General features: G+C 38.6%; 1 protein-coding gene across 1 annotated transcript in view; it reads right to left on the reverse strand.

Moving 5' to 3' along the window:
- BMPR1A (bone morphogenetic protein receptor type 1A) overlaps positions 1 to 23075 on the reverse strand; it is a 174528-nt gene that overhangs the window by 106237 nt on the left and 45216 nt on the right. Inside the window, exon 2 of the mRNA XM_034777384.1 lies at positions 4725 to 4844. The gene's annotated coding sequence lies outside the window, so the exon portion shown is untranslated. The remainder of the gene's footprint in view (positions 1 to 4724; positions 4845 to 23075) is intronic.

Raw genomic sequence — 23075 nt, forward strand, 5'->3', positions numbered from 1 at the left:
TATATTCTGGGGTGCTCTAGACTATTGCTATTTTAGATGTGTGCTTTTTACTCAATAAAAACAAGGATTTTTGGGTGGAAGCACTCTTGTGTGTGCCAATCATTTATCAGACAGAGGTGCTATGTTCCCAACTGATTTATTTCCTGACATGGCCTGGAACACAGAGATTAATGACCATAGTTTTTGCCTTAGATAACCCCGGGTAACATTGTTGCCAAAAAGATCTAGCCTCTTTTTGGTCCTTATCATAAGAGGCAGACCTAGAGTAATGCTGCTTACCCCTCTCATTTACAGCATCCACTACCAGGGAACTGGGGAGAAACAAAAATTCTGAGTCCCTGGGAGGAACATATTTCCTATCCACCCATTTTCAAGATGGTGGCAGGAGTTTGCCACACCATCTTGGCTGGATTGAGAAGCATGTCATTAAAGTGTTTTGCAACCCGGAGTTGCCATCTGCACAATATAGAGGCGCTTGTGTTGTGAGTCTTACTTCCTCAAAAGGTATCTGAAGGGCATCAGTCAACCTTTTCACAAGGTACTGGAATTGGTGAAAATCATTGGTTATCAATGATGGTGGAAGCATGACAGTCTGGTCCTGGGACAAGAATGAAATAGTTTTTTGAGGGGTGGCCCCCTTATCTGCCCTAGTTTCCTGTTTTTCAAAGGTCTCCTTGTGTTGGGGGTTTGGCAGAGGAGACCATGTATCCCTGGCTGCTTGTTGCAATGGAGCTGGAAGTCTGGCAAACTGCTGCCAATGTGCTGACCAAGGATCCCGGCATGGCGATTGGGGGGCCCACACAGGAGAGGGGGTGGCACCCTGGACTAATCCCACCATCTCCATTCATGGACAAGGATCCTTGTCAAAGTATGGGTTCCTGTACAGATGTGGCGGGGAACCGTGCACTGGTAAAAAGGAGACTTATTAAATGTCTCCTTCATCCTCCTCAATGTCCTCCACAGGGGGAGGGCCACAGAAAAAGGCAGAAAATCTTGTGGTATTGGGAAGCAATGGTAATCTAGAGACCAGGGTCTCAGTACCGAGAGTCATTCTGTACCCATAAGTAGTGTCCATGATCTCCTTTATGAACCCTTTAGTCTTTGGTGGTCTGTAAATGAGCATGAAATTTATTATCAGAGGGGTAGCCGTGTTAGTTTGAATCTGTAAAAAGTAACAGAGGGTCCTGTGGCACCTTTAAGACTAACAGAAGTATAGGGAGCATAAACTTTCGTGGGTAAGAACCTCACTTCTTCAGATGCAAGTAATGGAAATTTCCAGAGGCAGGTATAAATCAGTATGGAGATAACAAGGTTAGTTCAATCAGGGAGGGTGAGGTGCTCTGCTAGCAGTTGAGGTGTGAACACCAAGGGAGGAGAAACTGCTTCTGTAGTTGGATAGCCATTCACAGTCTTTGTTTAATCCTGATCTGATGGTGTCAAATTTGCAAATGAACTGGAGCTCAGCAGTTTCTCTTTGGAGTCTGGTCCTGAAGTTTTTTTGCTGTAAGATGGCTACCTTTACATCTGCTATTGTGTGGCCAGGGAGGTTGAAGTGTTCTCCTACATGGTGGATTTCAACAGCTTCCACCCCCCCATCAACCTCAGCCTGGACCAATCTACACGGGAGGTCCACTTCCTGGACACCACCGTACAAATAAGCGATGGCCAGGTGACTAAACAACCAGTGGGGCCCCTTGATGATCGAGATACAAAAGGAGCACTTAAGGACGATAAAGTCATTGCGGAGAAACTAAATGGATTCTTTGCTTCAGTCTTCACGGCTGAGGATGTTAGGGAGATTCCCAAACCTGAGCTGGCTTTTGTAGGTGACAAATCTGAGGAACTGTCACGGATTGAAGTGTCACAAGGGGAGGTTTTGGAATTAATTGATAAAGTTAACATTAACAAGTCACCGGGACCAGATGACATTCACCCAAGAGCTCTGAGAGAACTCAAATGTGAAGTTGCGAAACTGTTAACTAAGGTGTGTAACCTGTCCTTTAAATCAGCTTCTGTTCCCAATGACTGGAAGTTAGCTAATGTAATGCCAATATTTAAAAAGAGCTCTAGAGGTGATCCCGGCAATTACAGACTGGTAAGTCTAATGTCTGTACCAGGCAAATTAGTCGAAACAATAGTTAAGAATAAAATTGTCCAACAGATAGAAAAACACAAACTGTTGAGCAATAGTCAACATGGTTTCTGTAAAGGGAAATTGTGTCTTACTAATCTATTAGAATTCTTTGAAAGGGTCAACAAACAAGTGGACAAGGGGGATCCAGTGGACATAGGGTACTTAGATTTCCAGAAAGCCTTTGACAAGGTTCCTCACCAAAGGCTCTTACATAAATTAAGCTTCCATGGGATAAAAGGGAAGGTCCTTTCATGGATTGAGAACTGGTTAAAAGACAGGGAACAAAGGGTAGGAATAAATGGTAAATTCTCAGAATGGAGAGGGGTAACTAGTGGTGTTCCACAAGGGTAAGTCCTCGGACCGATCCTATTCAACTTATTCATAAATGATCTGGAGAAAGGGGTAAAAAGTGAGGTGGCAAAGTTTGCAGATGATACTAAACTGCTAAAGATAGTTAAGATCAAAGCAGACTGTGAAGAACTTCCAAAAGATCTCACAAAACTAAGTGACTGGGCAACAAAACGGCAAATGAAATTTAATGTGGATAAATGTAAAGTAATGCACATTGGAAAAAATAACCCCAACTATACATACAATATGATGGGGTCTAATTTAGCTACAACAAGTCAGGAAAAAGATCTTGGAGTCATTGTGGATAGTTCTCTGAAAATGTCCACGCAGTGTGCAGAGGCGGTCAAAAAAGCAAACAGGATGTTAGGAATCATTAAAAAGGGGGTAGAGAATAAGACGGAGAATATATTATTGCCCTTATATAAATCGATGGTACACCCTCATCTCGAATACTGCGTACAGATGTGGTGGTCTCATCTCAAAAAAGATATACTGGCACTAGAAAAGGTTCAGAAAAGGGCAACTAAAATGATTAAGGGTTTGGAATGGGTCTCATATGAGGGGAGATTAAAGAGGCTAGGACTCTTCAGCTTGAAAAAGAGGAGACTAAGGGGATATATAAAGTCATGAGTGATGTGGAGAAAGTGGATAAGGAAAAGTTATTTACTTATTCCCCTAATACAAGAACTAGGGGTCATCAAATGAAATTAATAGGCAGCAGGCTTAAAACAAATAAAAGGAAGTTCTTCTTCATGCAGCACACAGTCAACTTGTGGAAGTCCTTACCTGAGGAGGTTGTGAAGGCTAGGACTATAACTACGTTTAAAAGAGAACTGGATAAATTCATGGTAGTTAAGTCCATTAATGGCTATTAGCCAGGACGGGTAAGAAATGGTGTCCCTAGCCTGTCTGTCTGTCAGAGGGTGGAGATGGATGGCAGGAGAGAGATCACTTGATCATTGCCTGTTAGGTTCACTCCCTCTGGGGCACCTGGCATTGGCCACTGTCGGCAGACAGGAGACTGAGCTAGATGGACCTTTGGTCTGACCCGGTACGGCCTTTCTTATGTTCTTATAAGAATATTTTGCACCAATACTAATAAACTTTCATAATTACAAAAAAAAAAAGGCATAACATTGGTTTATAATGTAGTGATTATGGTACACATGGATCTATCACAGCCATTTGATTTTTAGGTGATAATTTCAGATGAAGTTCCATGAAAATAAATACAAATAGTGTTCTAATTAATTCTACTCATTCAGAAAGAAGGCCAACTCATCACTGTGATCAGTTCAATGAAAACATCTACTCAATGTCCAGCAGTGGTCAAAAAAATAAACAAAGTTAGATTGTATTAAGAAAGAAACTTAAAATGTTACAGTGCCACTAAATAAATTCTTAGTCCTCCCTTACTTTGAATCAAAACTGTGTCATCACTGGTCATGCCATCTCACAAATTACATAATAGAAACAGAAAAATGGCTATACAGAGCAACAGAAATGACTACAGGCTTGTAAAGAGTTCCATACAGTGAGAAAATAAGAAAATTAGAAGTAGGTAGTTTATTGAGGAGATGCATACGAGGTGAAAGGATAGAGGTATGTAAAGTAATAGAACAGAGGTGGTTATCTGGGTGCTTCCGCTTACCCCCTCAAAATACAATTTAAAAAACCCAATGCAATTAAAAAGCAGCATATCTGAAACCGAGTAAAGAAAAAAAAACACCTCTTTGCAGCATGCATAATTAACCTGTGGAACTCAATGACTCAAGGGCCAAAAACTTAGTCGGATTAAAAAAAGATTAGATGTGGCTAGTAAGAATAACTACAGTAATACCAGCTAGGAAAAATATTTATAAGTCTTATAAAATTTCATGCAAATTAATTATTTTGCCAGGGGATAGGAAGAAACTTGCCCCTAGAGTGTTATAGATGCTATGGACCTTCAGAGATATCATACCAAACTAGATGGACTTTTAGTCTGATGTGATAATGCAATTCTTGTTTTCCAAGGAAGGAATAATATTTTTGAATCTGGTTACTTTTTCACAGTTGGAACAGAGGCACAGAAGGAAAGTGGTTGTTGTACTCCATATCCAATATTACATTTAATGGGGAATATGGTTTGTGTGAAAATGTTTATGTTCCTTATTTAAATCAATCAATCAATCAATCAAGGTTTAACAATGCCCTTATTACTCTTAGGTGGGTTAGAGATTTTTTGGTTTCACCTTACCTCAGTTGGGGAGTTGGATGGAAGTATATTTTATGTAAAATCTTCTTCAGACTGTCTTCATCTGTATTTCCACTTCATCAATTCCAATATGATATTATAGCAATGCATATTTCTATTAATCTGTAAGACAGGAAGAGGATTTGCCTTTGAGTCTGGAGCAATACTTTGTCAATAATAGAGAAATTACTGCAATGGTTTACAATACACCACATGAACTGATTATTGCAGATATATCTACAATTATGGAGCTTAACTGCTGTCTACTACTTGTTGCTGTCTATTGCTTTCCAGAAAAAACCTCTAGAGCTGCCATATTTCTAATATATTCTTTTAAAGCCTTAATATATTAGTAAAATAACACATTAAGGATACCCCAAAAGCATTTGGAATTTATTTGTATTCTATTCAAATTACACACTTACAAAGAAAATTATTAATGACTTAACTGATTCATAAAGAATCATTTTTTTCCTCCACTTTAAGGAATCAGACTGTCTTAAGGCTATATTTATATATATACACATATATAAATATAAAAGATAGAGAGACTTTTTTTAACTTGGGGGCAATTATTTTTTCTCTGAGCTTTCAATGTGCAATTACGCACTAATTTTAATGTATTTTCCTTAAGAAAACCAGACTCTGAGAAACAACTAACAGGTTTATTGAAGATGATCACTGACATGACTGCTTCCAAGATGGAAAATCAAGTAGAGGAGCTGACAGAGTGCATATGTAAAGCCCTGTGCAGATACAAAATTTGTATCTGCATCCAATCCCTGAGCCATAAACATGGTCTGTGGCTATTCGCAGGTATGATGCGGCTATCCGCAGATTTGCAGGGCTCTATGCATAAGAGCTGGAAGAAGTTTACTGGCACCTGTCTGCTCTACATAGCAAATTACCATGCTGCAAGCCAGGATGTGAATCTACAGCACCAGGTTCTTGCGCAGCAATCTTGCATGGATGCTACTATAGCGCAGAGATTGTCCCGGAGTGTGGCTTAGCGTACTGCTATGTATCGTGCTAAGCTGCGCTCCAGAACTCTCACTGCGCTGTAGCAGTGTCCACATGAGACATTACTCCATAGCAAACTGCGCCACTGTAGATTCACACAATAGGTTGCCGAGCAGTAATTTTCTGTGTAAACAAGCTCCACCAGTTAGAGGAGACCAAGGGAACCAAAAGCAGGCTCAAACCCATCATCTTAGCTATATAAATGTATCAAGAGGGTTCACTCACAAAAATATATTGGATTCAAATAACCAAATATTCAGTTTCATCAACTGGGCAGGGATTCAGGAAATAACCCTTATTTAAGAAGCATTTAAGCACATGCTAACTTTAACCATGTGCTCAAATGCTGTCCTCAGTAGCAGTGTCGCCAACTCTGGCAATTTTATTACAAGTCTTGACCCTACTTCTGGAAACATGAGAATCTCAGCTTTCATTTAAAATGTCTAGCCCTCATGGTTACGGAGAAAGGCTTGAAAACATGACACGAGTGTCTTCTAAAGGATCAAATAACAGAAGGCAAATAAAAAGATCATCATATTTATCATTTTTAAAGAGATGATACTTAAGCCAATCTCATGATTTTTTGGAGCCTGATTCATTTTTGAATGGTTGAACTTTGCAATAGGGATGTACCAAAGCACATGGCTTCATTAGAAAGGCAAAGCTTCTATTGTCTGGTTTTCTTCCCTCTTTCTTCCCTAATACCACAATGATCTCTCACATTACAAGGTCAAAAAACTCCGTCCCCACATCCATTTATAAGCATTGTTTTTAATCAGGGTGATGTTTACTAGTCTTGGCAATAAACAATAAATTTGTGTATAATGGGCAACCTGAAACTGTCCTGAATATCAGATAGCATGAGTTCATAAAAACAATTGTCTCTGTTGAGCAGACGGGCAGACACTGTACTCTGTTAAATCTTCCTTGTTCGAAAGGAAGAAAAACTAACCCTTGCTCTGCATTTAGCAAACCTTGGTTTTCTTCACAAGTTTATAAAACCTACAAAGTAAACTCAAGTCTCCTTTCCCTATTTCTGAAACATCTTTAATAGTAGTTATACTGCTGTAGTACTCCACAGCATGCTACTGTAAACAGAAAGGAGACGCTGTGATTTCCTTGCTATCCTACTGCAACAACCATAAATCTTAGCTGTCACGTCCCATTTATCCAATACTCTAGTTCAGGGATAGGCAACCTATGGCACGCGTGCCGAAGGCGGCACACAAGCTGATTTTCAGTGGCACTCACACTGCCCGGGTCCTGGCCACCGGTCCGGGGGGCTCTGCATTTTAATTTTATTTTAAATGAAGCTTCTTAAACATTTTAAAAACCTTATTTACTTTATACAACAATAGTTTACTTATATATTATAGACTTATAGAAAGACCTTCTAAAAACGTTAAAAATGTATTACTGGCACACAAACCCTTAAATTAGAGTGAATAAATGAAGACTCAGCACACCACTTCTGAAAGGTTGCCGACCCCTGCTCTAGTTCATGCCATAGCTTTAAAAAAGGTCACCATTAAAGAGGAAAAAATAACAGTGATTTTGAACAAAGTTAGTAGTGTATCTGAGTACTCTTGGTAATATTCCCAACCTCTTTAAGCAGGTATCATCATTAATTCTTGTAAAATTCTTTACTCACATTTCCTGGGTCATATGCCCAACAATCCCCTAACAACCATATAGCAACCTTGCAGTTTACCCAAATGAATCTTCAACTCAATTAAAACCAAATTATTCTTCTGCCTTAGACAACTCTCCCTCTTCCCATTACTCACCAAACCACAAGACCTGTTCCAAAATCCCACTTTTTAGACAACCTTCTGCAAAACCTCCTAGCTCACTGGAGAACGACCCAGCACTTAAGTTTAATTGTTTATTACTGTGAGCATGCTGCCTGTATTACACACCAGCTTTTATTTCCTTCCTTCCCCAATCAGCTTCTAAGAAGTGTCACTGAGTGACCTATATTTAATTTCAGTTATAAAAATAATTTGAATTGATATGAATATGAGTTTATTTCCATTTTAAGTATAAATACTAAGAATTCTAATAATTAATAATGGATTAGTTTTTTTTCTTGAAGTGCTGGAAGACTACCAATGGCGCTCAGATAACACAAATAGAGCATGGATAAGCATGAATTTTATGTGGGTAGTCATTCACAGGCAAGAGAAACCTTCTCTGTTTATTGTCAATTTTGTGTTTTGTTAACTGCTGTTGTCTGTACATTTGCCTGGAGACTGTGGTAAACTGGGGGGGGGGGGGGGAGAAAACCCCAGAAGCTAAAGATCTCACTGGTGTTGTAACACAAAAGGAACCAAACTTAAATGTCACATATCAAATTGATAAAGGCAGGGAAAAGTTGGGTGAAATTTTGGACATACCAAGAATTTGGCATCTTCATTTTAAATGCAAAACAATAACTATCAAAATAAAAATAAAGTTATTTTCATACTTCCATTCTCCTCCACTTTGTAACCATAAATTCATCCATCAAGGCAGATATTCATTACAAAGTGAAGGTATAAAGAAGTCAATGTACAGAACCTGGAAAAACAACTTAAATACCAAAACAAAAGAAAGTGAAGGAGGAGGGTGCGTAATTAAAAACTAAATTAGTTGAAATCAAATAAAATATCTTAACAAGACTATAAATCAAAAGGATTTACTGAAAGAGCTGACTTCATTCAGTAACTGGATAATTCAGTGAACCTTCAACAAAATCTAATAAAATCAAAGTGCATTATCCGGCATAACAAATTAAGAACAGAATGAAGGTCAAAGTTCACATTAACTGAGCAGCTACATTAAAAACACTACATGGGAAAAGCAAAAGAAATACCACAAAGCTGCTATAAGTCTAATATCATTAAACTGGCAGCTTTTTCCATACAATTACCATGTGACTTTTTTTGGCAAAACTATTTAAATAACCTCAAATTTCATCTAAACAAGATTTTATTTTTATTTTAATGCTACTGGCAACATCTGATAAGGTTGCCAGCAGCATTACAAAGTCCAAATTTACTTGTTTGCTCAGAATTGGATTCAGGATTGGGTGAAGATGGCAAACTAGACTCTGCTTCATTACTAAATGGTAAACAGCTGGAAATCAAACAATAAACCATCAGTTCACCATTGCATTCCAAAATAACTAGTCAAATTACTTCTCACAAGCTACATAAGTAAATTCCTAGATAAAAATCGGAATTAAACTGGAGTATATATCAGTAACGTATGGATAAAAATTCAGTAATGTGTTAGTTATCCCAAAGATATGCATTACTAGCCAAGGAAATTCAGAGTTACGCTGGAAAACGTAAGAAATCGAAACACATTAAGGTATGGAAATGTACAGTTCTGGAACCCAACCAATCTTAAGTCTGCCATGCAATTTCCGAACAATATTGAAGACACTAGATCCCCACTCCACCACTTTAAAAAAAGGTCATTAGTAACCAGAATTAAGGCTGAATGGCTTAGCTGAACTAGTATCTCATTGAAATCAAAGGGTTCATTTGCACAGAAGGCATATTTTTATCATGATTGTTACTATGAGCTTATGATAAATGGTCACAAGTTATTTTGATTAACTACTAGGATACAACAACAGATTGCACCAAGTTCAGCTGAACTGTCAGGCTCTTCCAACACTTCTCATCTTTAATGATTTGACCTTTTATCAGATCTGGTCAGGAGGTGTCTTGTCTCAGCTTAAGATGCTGTTGATTTCTACTTTCTTCCCAAGTAGTTACATACAGAGTCTGGATCTAGCTGAATTCACTAATTGCTGTACAAGTACTATGTCCTTTTATTCTGGAAATAAACCCTACATTTTCCCATGTGGGTATCTGTGAGCTTTGCTTAGTCTTGTTTAATTCATTGTTGAAATTAAGCTTACTTTTCATTTGAATTTTTTATATTTCTGACTTATTTTTCATTTTTCATCTCCAAGATTTGAATGTAGTGCTACTTCTGTTCATCATGTCATCTACTTAACCATTATTCCAGGGTTCAGATAAAGTAGTACCTACAGTCATTAAGTTACAGTTGAATTAACGTAGAACAAAGAATATCAAAGAAAATACTTTAAACCAGAGTCAATGGTTTTGACTCACAAACAGAAATGGATGGCATGTACTTAGCAATAATTCAGAGAAGCCATGCTGACACAAATGTTTTTTATTTGACTTTTCCACAGTTCTAGGAAGATAGTTTAGGAAGTGCTGCAAAAATAATGAACTATCTTTTTGAAAATTACAGTCCTTTACATTCCAACTGTTACAAGATCCAAGAATACAGTCTCTTGAAAGATGGAGGATCCTAACTGACTTTATTGGACAACTGCTTAAAGCAGAACTTGTTCAACGGTTAAGATTAACTTTATCCTTAATATTTAAGCAAGGCAGAAGTTTAATAAGGTGAAAAAAACATTTAACTTTTTTGTTTATTCTTTTTTCCCTCCTAAAATATTTATTTTCTAACATGGACAACATACTAATTACTACTACTAATTTTCTTAGCTGACCTAAAATACAGAGAAATACTGCTAGTTCTACAGTGACCAAAGCATTCTGATAAAAAGCTCTTCAAACAGTGTCAAGAGTCTAGTAATTCCTGAATGTGTAAATTGATTTTCCATGTAGCAACCCTACAGATTTCAGATAGTCATACTGTAGACACAGGCTACTGAGACTGCCATACATCTAGCTATATGGGCCCTGTGATGTTTAGTTCCACAGTCACTTCGTAACATAACTGAGGCACTGTCTTATCCATGTAGACAACCTTTGAGTAGAGATGATTTGACATTCAGATTATTTTTTGGAGACCACAAACAATATCTTTGATTTCTTAAACAGTTTTGGCCTAAGTAGTAGATATTCGCTCTTCAGACATCCAAGGTGTATAACCTCTCCTTCACAGGACAGCTATGGGGCTTAGGGAAAATCACAGGCAATGATAACTGACAGATGAGTCAGATACTATTTTGGTCAGGTATGCAGATTGATGCCTAAGACTGACAAGGCCTGCAATTCTGAGTCCCTTTAAAAACATGGCTTGATGTAACACTGCTCATTGTAGTAGCTCTCAACAAAGTTCTCATTTTTGGTGGTGGTTGCTGTGTTTATTCTGTCTTTTGACTTTTCAACTCTACTCTCCTGGCAATGTGTGCAATACTTTGATGGATGTGCCCTCAAAAGTATCCCTTCAAAAAATGGAGAGATGGAATGGAGGGAAGGCATCCATGCTGTTGAGAAAAAAGGAGAGTACTTATGTCAAGTTCTTGTACACTGATATAAAACACTCAGCAAAGAGCTCTATTGTGTGATAACATTAAAATATGATGGAAAACCTTATTCACACATATTTATAAATATACTGTACAAGGTCTTTAAAATAGAGCTGGAAAATTAGCAATGAACAAACCAGGAAACACAAAACACTCTCTCCACGTACCAGGTTGTCCAATTATTTTTCAGTGAAGATCTATGCAAGCTGCAAAGACCTTTACATGTAAGAATATCTTTGATGTAAAGAGAATTCTATAGTTCAAAGATATTCAATCACCCTTTTGAGTTTTCTATATTTCAGTAAAATACTTATATCTATAATCATTAAATATTTTTAAAATAATGAATTCAATCACATTCAAAACATTTCAAAAGTTTTAAATCATCATCTTTTATAATTTTGATAATTACATATATTATACATTAACCAGTAATTACAATATTATTATTTTAAAAACTCAATTGTCCAAATAGCTAAAAGTAATTGTCCAAATAGCTAAAAGCAATTGGGGCTTCTCCCCCTCCCTTGAACCCAGGGGTCTCAACCATTAGTACAACCCCCCACAATTCAGTCCAACCAGCCTCACCTCTGCTCCTCCTGGGGTTCTTCACCCCCTCTCCCAGACAGCTGGGAGGGAAGGGGGAGTGAGCAGTGGCTTCTCCTCTCATCTCCCCATTCCCAGGCTGGAGGGGGAAATTGATCTGGAACTCCTCCCTCCCGCACCCCCCCTTCCCAGGCTGGGTGCAAGAGAGGGGAGGATCAGAAGTTCAATCCTGTCTGTTTCTCACAGGAAGGGAGTGAGGAAGAGGGACTAGGCAACACTCAGCTGCTGGGCTCTTGGCTCCCTCCTTCCCCACCCCCTCCTGTGAGAATGCTACAAGTGGAAGGAAGAGATTCTGCCGGCTTCCAGTTGGGTTTCTGGTAGGACTGAACTGTATGATGGGGCTGGACACTGTCAGAATATTGCAAGATGGGTTCCAGATCCCTCCAAAATCCCATCACTCACAATAAAATAGTGAACATTGGCAATACTGAGCGAGCAACACCCAAAGGCTAAAAGGGACTCTCTTGAGTTTGGGTGACTCCAAATTAGAGTGATGTGTGATACACATTTTCAAGTTCTTTTAAAACTGTTTCGGAGGATGGACACTACGGTTGCTTTCACAGGACACAAGAGGCTGAAAGAGCAGTTAAGTAAGCCTTCACAGCTGCCACTGATGGCTCTGAAAACCCTCAATACAGAAGATGATCTAAGGAAACCGGAACCACATATGAAACTGGGTTAAGAGCTCTACCTTCAGCAAACTTTTAAACTTGTTCTATTTAGTGGCATAACATTTCCTACTGAAAGATTATCTGGACTCCAAGAAGACTACTTTGATCTCTTAACAGACACCTAAGCCATTCTGGAGAAACTAACATGACGACCTGTATGGAAGTTCAAAAATTCTGCTTTTCTATTGGTTCCTCTGCCTGATCAAATATGATACTAGCAAAACCTAACTTCAGAGAATGACCTAGTTTCCTTGAAACTTTGGGCCTGATTGAGCAAGATTCTGAGTCCCATCAACTCCAACTGGTTTCCACAGGAGTTGATTGTGGTAACCATCATGTGGCTCTTTTATGACTGGATTTTAGTTTACCTTATTTAAAAAAAAATACAAAATATTGTTTTACGGTCTTTACAAATCTTTCCATTTCAACAGAATACATGCCAATTCTTTTACTTCACTGTCAGGGCTTGAGTTTAGACCCTTGGGCTACCTGGTTCTCCTGTTAAGAGTTGGTATGCCTAAAGTAGTGTAAGGAAACTCCTGCTCTGCTTTAGCTTTCTGTGATGACATTGACAAATGGAGTAAACTTGAGAGCCAAAAGTTAGGTCCTGGCAAGGAAGAAGATTACATTCATCTAAGTTCTTTTTTAACCAATATGTAGACAAATGATTTTTATTGAAATCAAACTCCTTATGGCATTAGAGGTACAATAGCACAATATTCTTGTTTATTAAAATCTGCTTGAAAATTGTACTGTCTATATACAGGTTCCAAATATCTTTAAATTATTAGGTTTTTTTAAAATTGCTGTTTCAATTTTCCAACCGTGGAACTAAGAATCAGCCAATCATTTCAAATTATTAAAACTGACAAATCCTCCAAAAAGCAAATAAAATACATTTTGTGGCAATTTGGCTCATATATGCTGATGATCTGAGAAAAAATAACAGTGTTTACATTTACTTAATCAACATAAGTCCTAGTTTCCTGAGGATTTAATTCACAATGATATACAGAGTCTTGTACCATGAACATCTAGAGACAACTACTGAACAAGAATTGCCTTTTGTAAACAAGTTGTTTTTACATATCTTAATTGTATACATAAGAACATAAGAACGGCCGTACTGGGTCAGACCAAAGGTCCATCTAGCTCAGTATCCTTTCTACTGACAGTAGCCAATGCCAGGTGCCCCAGAGGGAGTGAACCTAACAGGTAATGATCAAGTGATCTCTCTCCTGCCATCCATCTCCACCCTCTGACAAACAGAGGCTAGGGACACCATTCCTTATCCGTCCTGGCTAATAGCCATTAATGGACCTAACCTCCATGAATTTATCCAGTTCTCTTTTAAACATAGTTATAGTCCTAACCTTCACAACCTCCTCAGATAAGGAGTTCCACAAGTTGAATGTGCGCTGTGTGAAGAACTTCCTTTTATTTGTTTTAAACCTGCTGCCTATTAAGTTCAGCTGGTGACCCTTAGTTCTTGTATTATGGGAATAAGTAAATAACTTTTCCTTATCTACTTTCTCCACATCACTCATGATTTTATAAACCTCTATCATATCCCCCCTCAGTCTCCTCTTTTCCAAGCTGAAAAGTCCTAGCCTCTTTAATCTCTCCTCATATGGGACCCGTTCCAAACCCCTAATCATTTTAGTTGCCCTTCTCTGAACCTTTTCTAGTGCCAGTATATCTTTTTTGAGAAGACGAGACCATATTGGTATGCAGTATTCAAGATATGGGCGTACCATCAATTTATATAAGGACAATAATATATTCTCCGTCTTATTCTCTACCCCCTTTTTAATGATTCCTAACATCCTGTTTGCTTTTTTGACCGCCACTGCACACTGCGTGGATGTCTTCAAAGAACTATCCACGATGACTCCAAGATCTTTTTCCTGACTTGTTGTAGCTAAATTAGCCCCCATCATATTGTATGTATAGTTGGGGTTATTTTTTCCAATGTGCATTACTTTACATTTATCCACATTACATTTCATTTGCCATTTTGTTGCAGTCACTTAGTTTTATGAGATCTTTTTGAAGTTCTTCACAGTCTGCTTTGGTCTTAACTATCTTGAGCAGCTTAGTATCATCTGCAAATTTTGCCACCTCACTTTTTACCCCTTTCTCCAGATCATTTATGAATAAGTTGAAGAGGATTGGTCCTAGGACTTACCCTTGGGGAACACCACTAGTAACCCCTCTCCATTCTGAGAATTTACCATTTATTCCTACCCTTTGTTCCCTGTCTTTTAACCAGTTCTCAATCCATGAAAGGACCTTCCCTTTTATCCCATGACAACTTAATTTATGTAAGAGCCTTTGGTGAGGGACCTTGTCAAAGGCTTTCTGGAAATCTAAGTACACTATGTCCAGTGGATCCCCCTTGTCCACATGTTTGTTGACTCCTTCAAAGAACTCTAATAGATTAGTAAGATACAATTTCCCTTTACAGAAACCATGTTGACTTTTGCCCAACAATTTATGTTCTTCTATGTGTCTGACAAAGTTATTCTTAACTATTGTTTCGACTAATTTGCCCAGTACCGATGTTAGACTTACCAGTCTGTAATTGCCGGGATCACCTCTAGAGACCTTTTTAAATATTGGCGTTACATTAGCTATCTTCCAGTCGTTGGGTACAGAAGCCGATTTAAAAGGACAGGTTACAAACCATAATTTATAGTTCTGCAACTTCACATTTGAGTTCTTTCAGAACTCTTGGGTGAATGCCATCTGGTCCCGGTGACTTGTTAATGTTAACTTTATCAATTAATTCCAAAACCTCCTCTTGTGATACTTCAATCCGTGACAGTTCCTCAGATTTGTCACCTACAAAAGCCAGCTCAGGTTTGGGAATCTCCCTAACATCCTCAGCCATGAAGACTGAAGCAAAGAATTCGTTTAGTTTCTCCGCAATGACTTTATCGTCTTTAAGCGCTCCTTTTGTATCTCGATCATCGAGGGGCCCCACTGGTTGTTTAGCAGGCTTCCTGCTTCTGATGTACTTAAAAAACATTTTGTTATTACCTTTTGAGTTTTTGGCTAGCTGTTTTTTAAACTCCTCTTTGGCTTTTCTTATTACATTTTTACACTTAATTTGGCAGTGTTTATGCTCCCTTCTATTTACCTCACTAGGATTTGACTTCCACTTTTTAAAGGAAGTCTTCTTATCTTTCACTGCTTCTTTTACATGGTTGTTAAGCCATGGTGTCTTTTTTGGATTATTGGACAATTATTGGATACTTTGAACAAAAATAATTTTTCTAGAAATCTGCACTTTTTGTAGAATTTCCACTTGGCAAAGATTTCTTTCCAGTATTTAAAGACCTTTGTTAGAGTCTGACTTATTAAAATTGCTTTTACAAAAAATTCTGGGCATGAAAAGGATATTTTGATATGAAACATTTCAGAAAGTTTATTATTCTACAAAAGATACTTGCGATTTGTAGTCAATTGGCATAACCTGTGCCCTTGCCAGCAATAGATAGCTTCACTCAACAGGATAAAGAAAATTTTGTCTCCTAGCTCCAGCAACATCCCTATTTCCCATAGAATATATCCTTCACATGAAAAAGCAAGGACAGATTTGGAGAACTACAGACCATCCCCAAGGTGGCCCTCCATACCAGGAGTCCTTTGGAGAATAACAGATTTTTAACTAAAGACAAAATACATATTTCTAATCAAGCTTCCTCTATTCTGAAGTGATTGCACACTGCGTGGGAGTGCCCAAACCCAGAAATGTGTTCTTAAAAAAATAGTTAAAAAAAAAAAAAAAAGCCTAAGGAATTTCAGTCAGAATGTCTGTTGCCTAAGTGCAGTCTCTGAAGTTGAAAGATTCACATGCCTAGCAAACCAGTGGACAGAAGTTCAGGTGGCAGCATGAGATCTCCTCTACTGTTACAGACTCGAATCCATCTGACATTCTGCAATCCTCGGGGCTCCATGCATGCCAACTCTCTATGACCAATCCTAGTTAGCCACTATGTATGTCTCCCTTAGTGATATAGAAACCATAGAACTTTTACGAGATGAACAATAAAATCAGATTTCCTAAACTTAGATCCTGTATCTAAAGATATCTGGACCCAATCTTCCCTAAAAAAGATAGGACTCTAAATACACTGATTAGGGCAGAATGAGAGAAGGTAGATGGCCTGATTCCTAAGAAAAATGAAGATTAAAAATAGGGATAGTTTCAAGGGAAATATACTACTGTAAAATTAATAAGGAGAACCCAAATGGCAAAGATGCCATCTCACACTCACACTCTAATTTAGCTGTGAGCCTGCCAGTTACAATACCTGAAAGTGAATGAGATATCCCTCCATCTATTTATTCCACTAAAGTCACAGCTTCTCTGGCTAATATATCCTATCTCTCCCTGCTTGCTGATAGAAAGGACACCAGTTGTCATTGTGACTCATGACAGATCATAATGTGAAGTCAGAAGTGGAACCAATGCTGTCTTGAACTTGCAGGTTGATGTGCAGCTTCTCCTGTCTTTTGGTCAAAATACTAGGAGCCAACCAATGTTTAGACTAGTGATGTTTCATTATATTCTTAAATAGAATTCCTTTTCAGAGGTTTATGGTATTAACCTTCCATAAATAAAGTTATTTGATAGGTTCAGAGAAGTATTGAACTGATGAAATAACTGTTTTTGAGAAGTCAGTTCTGCAGAAGGGAGTGAAGCAGATCGTGAGAACTTTCTGACGCAGGAAACTAAGCTCCAGTAAATATGTTGTTACTCATACTTAGTGACATTCTCCAGTGGCACCTGGAAAGTGCATTTGTTAAGACTGTGATGAAAGTGCAGCAATCTGTTCCTCTGAATGGAGAATGGTAGGTGGGTGGGTACCAAAGAAGGTAACCAGAGGTAAATCAGCCACTAAAAGCAGGAGTTGGAATTTTTGTTCACTGAATCTCAGCTGAGAGAGCACGTATACCATGACCTGAACCACATCAACAGTCTTCTTGTAGAGCTTTTTTTGCCAACTAGATGCCCAGACAAGTCTCAAATGCAGGGGGGTTGAGAACAGTGATTTTCTCCTAAATTCTACCCATAAACAAATGCAAATGACACTTGACTGCAGATCTTCATAATAGCTCATCCCCATTTCTTGCATGTTGTGAACAGTAGATAATTTTTAAAATCACTGAGCTACAGCGTCAACACTTGACTGAGATAAATAGCAGCATTTCACACCTCAGCTATTGTTTAGGCTGTCTGCATACGCAGACACACTATTGTATTGGTTTAGTTGCCTTATATTTTGAAGTTATCTTTACAATTTTATGAGCAAGTGACTTTGTACCAGCAAAAGAAATCTTGGATTCTGAAGCACAAAACAGAAGCCTCTAGAAAATGTACGACATCTGAGGCCTGGTCTACAACACTACAATCTTGACGGATGCCACTTTTAATCGACCTAACAATGTATGTGTTTACACTACCAAGTCCCTTCCACAGACCTAACTTGCCTGTAGCATCAACCTAATTACTCCACTATGGCGAAAGGCATAGCTCTTAACTCAACGTTGATGAATTGAGAAAGAGAAAGTGTATATGTAGCATTGTGTAATTCAACTGAAATGGCCTCCAGGAGGTGTCCCACAATGCTCCATTGTGACCACCCTGGAGACTGTTTTCAACTCTGCTGCGCAGCAGCCAGGTGCACAGGAAACAGCCCCTCTCCTGTTACAGCCCTGGGAAATTTTGAATTCCCATTTCCTGTTTGATCAATGGGGAGAGCTCGCAAGCCCAGCTAATCATAGAAACTCAATGCCATAAACACGCTCCAGCTTCGAGTACACAGGAGGTGGTTAATCTTGGTCTGTGGGGAGAAGAGTCTGTGCAGTCACAGCTCCTATCCAGCCGTACACATCTACACAAAGATCACACAGGGCATGGTGGAAAAAGGGTTACACCAGAGACACGCAACGGGGTGCTGAGTGAAAAAATCAACGAACTTCAACAGGTGTACTAGAAGACCAGGGAGATGAATAGCTGTTCTGGTTCGGCCCCACAGACATGCGACTTTTACAATGAGCTGCATACGATTCTACCCACCATTACTCCCAAACATAGCATGAACACCTCCTAGGAGTCTGAGTCCTGGGCCACCTCAGGCCACAACAAGGAGGACATTCAGGACAAGAAAGAGGAGGAGGAGAAGGAGGCGGCAGGAGAGCGGTGGATCCCTTCTCCCCAAGAGCCAGGAGCTGTTTCTAACCCCAGAGCCTAGCGAGTCGCAGGAGAGAATGGCAGCCAAGCATGATGTTGGGGAAGGCATCTCTGTTGAGTACACAATTCCAATCAAACTGTAGGGGTTACATGCTCTTACATTTTATATTTAATCTGAACAAAAAAATGAGGTGCAGTGGGGTGAGGGTGAAGTGAGGAAGTGTTCTGTTTCCTAGTGACCATTCCAGCTACGCAGAGCCTGCTCCCCAGAAAGGTCTGTTTATGTGCATAGGGATGGCCCGGGAATCCTCCATCGAGATCTCTAGGAAACTCATGGAGGTAGTACTCTGCAATCCCTTGCAGAAGATTTCTTGGGAGAGTTGCCTTATTTCTTCCACCACTGTAGGAGAGTTTGCCACACCACTCCAGTATTAACTCTGTTGGCACCATTGCAGTACCTAGCATAGCAGCATAAGGACCAGGTCTGTACCCAGATGCTTGCCGCATCTATTCCCTTGCCATCTCTGTTACCCTCAAGAGACTGATATCACATAGGGTCACCTAGAGGAAATGGGGGAAGTTTTCATTATAAGTGCTCACACCACAAACAACAGAGCATGTGATCCACCCCCACAGTTAATTTCGGGTCCCTCAGCCACACTTTTCTTAATGTGCTATTGCTTGGGATGGCAGGGATCGGCGTCTATTACCAGTAACATTAAGGGAAGGAAGGGTTATCTTCCTGTGTCGTCCCCCCCGACCTGGCATTCCCAAGATGGCAATTCGGAAGGCTTTACACTGGTCCCTGGTCTTAAAATAACATCCATGTTGCTAGGGCAGAGGTTCCCAAAGTGGGCGATACCGCCCTCTGGGGGGCGCTGGAACGATCCAGGGGGGCAGTAGTAGCCTCGGGTGCAATTGGGGGGCGTTGAATAAAAATAAGGGGGCGGTGGAAGCATAAAGAAAGAATATAAGAAAATTTTGAAAAACCGTTCGTACATGTTTCATCTATTGTGTAACATAGAGTTAAAGTTGTAGTGATTACTTTATTTTCCAAATAAATTCACAAATTATAACCGATCAGGTGTCAAGTCCGCCAACAGCTCTTAACAAGCAAGTGCTGGCAGGCGAGCGTGTCGCGCATTGTCCGGAAGTCCAGCATGCATCGGCAGGAATATGTGCGTGTAATGACTTGTTTACAATACAATACTATAAATAGGCGACATGTATGAAATCTAATTTAGATTGTTTCTTAATTGTGTAAAAAGCAGTTAACAATAGTGCAATAAGTATTTAAAATTTTTTATTCATATTCAGTACCTTCGATCTTTACGGATTACGGATCACATACAAAGCAAATTGTATTATTGTTGTTTCAATAAAACAGCAATTTACACGTGAGTATTTTTATACATTTTTTTACATATCTACCGTAGGTTTCTGTGTCTCTAGTGCTTACTAATAATAAAATCGTAGCAGGCTTGTGTCGGTACAGTACTATTTGAAGTGTACAGTCAATATATTTGTCATATTTTTTATTACAATATTAACAAAAACGGGAATGAAATCGTAAAAAAACTGTTAACTATTAACATTTATGTATATCTATCGAATCATCTGTGTTAATTGGTAAATAAGGCGTGTGTTAATAAGGAACAATTATTTAAATAAGGGCAAACTAAATTAAAACTAACTGATTTTTAATTGCATATTGATAATTATTTCTTGATAAATTTAGTTTGATATTTGACAATTTAATATCAAATACATATATCTAATGCTGAGCAAAGAACAAAACCCAGTTTATTAGTTTCATTAGTATTTTAGTTTGGTTGTCTTTTGCCATCTTACGCAAAAACCTCTGTATACCTGATGTCGTGGGCGATATTCTAATAACACATCTTTCTTTACGTAGGTAGGTAGAAACGTAGGACGTAGGTAGAAATATAGATACATAAAAGAACACAAATTTGTCACTGCATCTTTCTGTTTGTTCACTTAAAGAAGGTAGATTTCCAGGGGGGCGCTGAGTAATTTTTTTTCTGAAAAGGGGGCAGTAGGCCAAATAAGTTTGGGAACCTCTGCTCTACACCAATCAATTTAAGCTATGTCCAAGTATGGATCACAGAGGTTTTAAAAGGTTTACTGGGTTTCTGCTACGCCCTTTGAGCTAACAGACGCAAGTCTCTTGACTCAAGCAATTGAGGCTCCTGGATTTAGTTTGAGAAGTACTGAGTTCAAACCATGCTGAAGATGGCACAAACTAGTATGTCATGTTACAGAAAGACAAGAATCTTTCTGGGGTGAGGAGTAGCTGCAACGCTTGAGACTCAGAGAGCCCTCTAGGTGTGGAAGAAATGCTAAATAGTAGTGTTGTGTATTGCAGTTGGAAGGGGACTCAAAGGTAAATAGAAACACCATTTTGTTTAATGGAGGCAGTAGATATCTGAGGATGAAAGTCTCCAGATTGTACCATGACAATTAAAAATCAGGTAGATTATACTGAAGTGATGATTATGTCAGATCTAAAATGAACTGGATTTTACCAATCTTTTTAGCAATGGAAATATTAATAAGTAGACTCCAGATTATTTTTGGTGTGGTGAGAGCAGACTGATTTGATATTTGAATTCTGACATTTGTGACTGCTAACTCCCCCCACTTGTTCACTGGAAGAAGTAGCAACGAGAAGAAGTACATGTCTTCCTCCTGCAGAAAAAAATATTTTTAATATCTTGTAGAGATTGGCAGAATCCAACAACTGGTTGTAATTTTTCATCACAGGAAAAACAGAAAAGAAACAGCCTATTTCCCAGTGGAAGAGGAGGAGATTTTAGGTAATGAAATCAAAGTCTTTGGCCGGTTTGGAAAGTTTGTACTACTTAGGTCTACTTTTAGAAACACTGTTGCCTTAGACATTTTTCTATTCTTTAAGGTCCTAAATGGCACACTCAGGACAGTGCCTGAGACATTTCACCTGAGTGGCAATGAGGAATTTGTTAAATCCAACTGTTAATCCCACATCATAAAGGAAATCACAGAGAACACTAATCAGGTCTAGGGACTGAACCATTCAAAATCTCTCAGCCATTCAAACCCCTAAAAGTTATACACACAGGGCTTTCATGTAATATACCACTGCTGTATTGATTGTAATCCCTTTGGTCATCAAACCACAATTCCTTTTAGATTCACTTCTGGTTTCCAATAACAGATTCTTGAGAGATAAACAACCTCAGGAAAGGGATATCAAAAACTCACAGCATTATCAAGGATTAAGTACCTAGGGTGACCAGACAGCAAGTGTGAAAAATCGGGACGGGAGTGGGGGGTAATAGGAGCGTATGTAAGAAAAAGACCCAAAAATCGGGAGTGTCCCTATAAAATCAGGACATTTGGTCACCCTAAGAGTACCCTATGAGATATAAAATTCTTTGGTCAATCTGTATAATTTATGCATGTTCACAGGTAAAGAGTATTTTGTGTCTAGTCATTCCCACCTATATCTTCATGGATAGGGAAACTGAGCTTTAGCTTATCCCTATGCATAAAGTGACTTCCATGGTTCCCTGGAAAGATCCATTGTGAAACTAAACTGATTAAAGGCTAAGCCTTCAAATCCTCAAGGCAAATTCCCTGGACTGAATTAGGGCACCATGGAGCAGCATATGCTGCTTAACTGCTGGGTGAGATGTTTAAATGTGTGTTTACCCTAATAGTTTGACTTCATACCACATGATATATTGATTAAAAATCAGAATTATATAAAATCAATGTAATGTTTATCATAGGGATTAAAAACTGGCTGAAAGGTTTCAAAAATGTATTTATTAACAGAAAATCATCAAATGAGGGTGGTTTTTTAGTGGGATCTTGCAATGATCTATTTTTGACTTATCTTTATCAATGATCAGGAAAGAGATTACAAAATCTAGGACAGTAAAATTGGCAGATGACAAACTGGTAAAGTGGTAAATGATGGGGACAGGTCACTTATATAGACTAAACTGTATCACTCGGTAAACTGGAAGCAAACATCCAAGATATGTTTTTAATTCATACATCTAGGAACAAAGAATGTAGACATTCTTATAGGATCAGGGACTGAATCCTGGAAAGCAGAAATTCTGAAAACACCTAACAGGTCATGGTGGATAACCAAAAAAGCTCCCATTGAAATATTGTGGGTAAGAGGGATAAACACAATTTTTGGATGCATTAACAGGGAAATATCAAGTGGTAAAAACACTATTACCAGCATTGAACAGACCACTACTGGAATACTGTGGCTAGTTATGGTGTCCACACTGGTGGGACAAGGAGGAGAGGATGTTGAAAAATTGAAGAGAGTTCAGAAAAGAGGTACAAGAACGATTTGTTGTCTGAAAAATTGCCTTACCATGAGAGACTTAAGAAGCTCAAGCTATTTAGCTAAACAAAGAGAAAGTTAAGAGATGACCTGATTATGGTCTTTAAGTACCTACACAGAGAGAAGATTTTATACAAATCTATTCAATCTAGCAGACAAATGTACAATAAGATCCAGTGCT

This window comes from Trachemys scripta, chromosome 7 (assembly GCF_013100865.1).
Source record: "Trachemys scripta elegans isolate TJP31775 chromosome 7, CAS_Tse_1.0, whole genome shotgun sequence".
NCBI lineage: Eukaryota > Metazoa > Chordata > Testudines > Emydidae > Trachemys > Trachemys scripta.